Source organism: Macrotis lagotis, chromosome 5 (assembly GCF_037893015.1).
Source record: "Macrotis lagotis isolate mMagLag1 chromosome 5, bilby.v1.9.chrom.fasta, whole genome shotgun sequence".
NCBI lineage: Eukaryota > Metazoa > Chordata > Mammalia > Peramelemorphia > Peramelidae > Macrotis > Macrotis lagotis.
In genome coordinates this window covers 149404673-149408165 of record NC_133662.1, presented here as the reverse complement: position 1 = coordinate 149408165, position 3493 = coordinate 149404673, and positions in this window count along the sequence as shown.

Below are 3493 nucleotides of genomic sequence, written 5' to 3'. Positions count from 1 at the left end.
TTGAGCCTATTATAAACATAAGTGGATGATCCAAGAATATATGAGCACACCTTCTTCCCTCAAATGATTCCCTTTAGAGGATATCAGGAAATGCTGATGAGCAGGTGCCAACATTACGACTCCGACATCAAGAGATGAATGACACTCTAAATACTTCCTGGTAGGAGGGTGAGCCAGTGCCTCTTCAGATTTCTCCACACCCTCCTTAATGTGACACCTGGCTTTAAACTAATCCTTTGTCCCTCCACCCTAAAAAGAGACTACCCTGAATGCCTCAAGCTCTGAGTATGTGTGTGGGAAGGAGTATTTGTCTACATTTTAGTTTTCAACCATAGAAACAATATCTTGTATTTCCTTCATTCTTTCTTCATATATTGTCAGCAAAAGGGAAGAAATTTGGAATCTGATCTAGTCTCTGGCATGGGGCAATGTTACAAAGAAAACCATCATTGGTCTAGGAAAATTTCTCTCAACATTGGTTTATTAATACAGACTTCACAATATTGTAATGGGAGTGATCAAGAAATTCTGACTTGCTAGACCAGACACCTGCTATAGAGACAGACATACACTTTGACTTCTTTTTGAGGGATGTGCTTATGCTCTCCTGATACAATGCATACTCTGGAGCTATCTTCCAATACCCATTATACTGGAAGAAGTCCTCAAAACTCAGTTGCTATGGCTCCTCACAGATCTAAGAATACCATTGAGGGGAGAAGGTATATTTTCTAATATTATATTTATCATGATTGGGGTGTTTTCCCCTATAACATTCAGTGATATCAGTTAGGTAGGCAGACTTAATTAGCTTTTAGGAACAATGGTGGCAGAACTGGTACAAAATATCTTCCCCAAAGTTTGTAACATACCTTCTCCCAAGTATACACAGAGTCCAGGGGAAAGTGTTTTCAAGCTTAGACCATATATGGCAAAAGGGCAATTCATATCTCGGGTCCTTCCAATTCCAGGCCTGGTGCTCTGTCCATGTTGTAACTAGCTGCTCTCTTTGTCCTTTGTTTTTAAAGTGGACAAATCATGATGAGGGTGATTCTTGAATTGTTCATGAATTGGATTTAAGTGAGGCAGAGTTGCACAGAGTCATCAGCTTCACCCTTTCTTCTTGAGTCATCCAGTGTCAAGACAAAAAATTGACTGTGATGGTTGGGACACCTGCTTTAGCCTTCTTCATGGAGATTGGAACATATTGTACTCATCCTCTCATTCCTCCAGGGGAATCTTCATATGCTTAGGATAGAAATTCCCCTAACTCACCCACAGGCCTTTTTGTTACCCTCAACCTTGTTTAGTCAGTCTTCAGAGATGGTTTTTACCAGGGTGTGGCCACTGAATTTGCTACAGCTTCTTGGAACCACAGGTGAAATAGGGGTAAAGGTAGACACCAAAGGTGAATGAGCAGCTCTGAAAAGGGTTTGGCAAACCTTCATTCCAGAGGTGTTAATCTTCCCTGAACACCTTGGACACCCCATACAGGACAAATAAGAAATGATCAAAAGAGGGAGGGCACTAAAATTAAGAGGGGTTGGAAAAAGCTTCCTGTAGAAGATGAAATTTTAGTTAGGAATTGAAGGAAGTCAGGGAGTTAAAATGAAGAAAAAGAAAATTCTAGGCAAGGGAGATAGCCAAAGAAAAGGCTAGAACTAAGAAATACAGTGTTTTATTCATGGAACAATAAAGAAACCAGTGTTACTAGAGTTTATTTTTTGGGGGGGGTTTGCAAGGCAATGAAGTTAAGTGACTTACCCAAGGTCACACAGCTAAGTATTAAGTATCTGAGGCTGAACTTGAACTCAGGTTATCCTGATTCCAGGACCAGTGCTCTATCCACTGTGCCACCTAGCTGCCCCTGTCACCGGAGTTTATTAAATGAGAGAATGTGACATGGTTGGACCTGCACCTTAGGAAAACTATGTTGGTGACTGATTGGGAGAATGGATTGAAACGGAGAGAAACTTGAATCAGGCAGATCCACCAACAGACTATTATAATAGTCTAAGAGTGAGGTCATGAGAGCCTGTAGTGGCAGTAAGAGGAAAGAAAGGGAACATATTGTGTAGATGCTACAAAGGTGAATTGATAGACTTTGGCAACAGATTGGATATGGGAGGTGAGAGATAGTAAGGAAATTAAGATGACTCCTAAGTTGTGAGTCTGAGAAACTATGAGTTTGTTATTACCCTCTACAGTAAAAGGGGAGATAGAGAAGGAGGCAGGGAGCACATTGGGGAAAGATACTGAGATCTGTTTTAGCTATGTTAAGAATAAGATATCTATAGGACATCCAATTTGATATATCTTAAAAGTGGTTGGAGATGTGAAATTGGGGGTCAGCTGAGAGACTGGAGAAAAATAAAGTAAATTTGATAATTGTCAACATGAAGGGGATAATTAAATCCTTGAGAATGATTGATGAGGTCATAAAGTGATAGAAGAAAAAGAGAGCCTAGGATAACCTTGGGGGACATCTATGTTTAGAGGGTTGGATCTAACAAAAGAGATGAGAAGGTGTCATCTGACAAGCAAGAGGTGAACTCAGAGCCAATGGTATCCTGAAAACCTAGTTAGAAGAGAATATCAAGGAGAAGTGATCAACATTTCAAAGTATCTAAGACTGCAGAGAGATTGAGAAGAATGAAGACTGAGGAGAGAAGAGACTATTGGATTTGACAATTAAGAGGTCACTGGTAACTTTGGAGACAATTATTTTGTGGAATGAAGTTGGAAGCTGAATTGTAATAGCTTAAGAAGTGAGTGGAAGGGGAGAAAATGAAGGTGTGTAATATAAATAGTTTTTTCAAGAAGTTTAGCCACAAAGGGCAAAAAAGAGAAATAGAATGACAATTAACAGAGATAGAAGGACTAAGTGAGACACTGGCATATTTATAGATAGTTAATAGACAGGAAGAGATTGAAGATTAGTGATAGAATGCTGATAACAGAAGGGACAATATGTTGGAGGAAATGGGTTGGATGCAAGTTGATTTTTTGCACCAGATCCTATGAGATTCTCTGGAAGCTGTCACTGAAATATACGTTTCCATAGAAATAAAATTATACAAGTATTTAAAATATACTGTATACTCTTTTCTGGCTACTCATTTATTTCTTAATGTAATTCAAGGTATTGACCATGGTCAATAAGAACCTAGATGATATGAGATCTAAACTAACTGTCCATGGTTGCTAAATTTAATAGCAATTCTAAAGCTGGACTTACTTTTTTTTTAAAAAAAAATAGAAGAATCTCTCTACATTGAGCATACTACTCTAAATTATCTGCAAGGGGTCTTTCAGTCTGAACACTATGAGTTGACAGTCATCCATGAATTTGTCCTTTGTTCAATAAAGTCTTTGGTGCACTATGCAAAACATGCATACAGCTACTGTGTGTCTGAAGTTGAATTGGAACTCAGATGCTCCTGACTTCAGGGCTGGTGCTCTGTCCACTAGCTGTCCTAGAACATTAGCATCA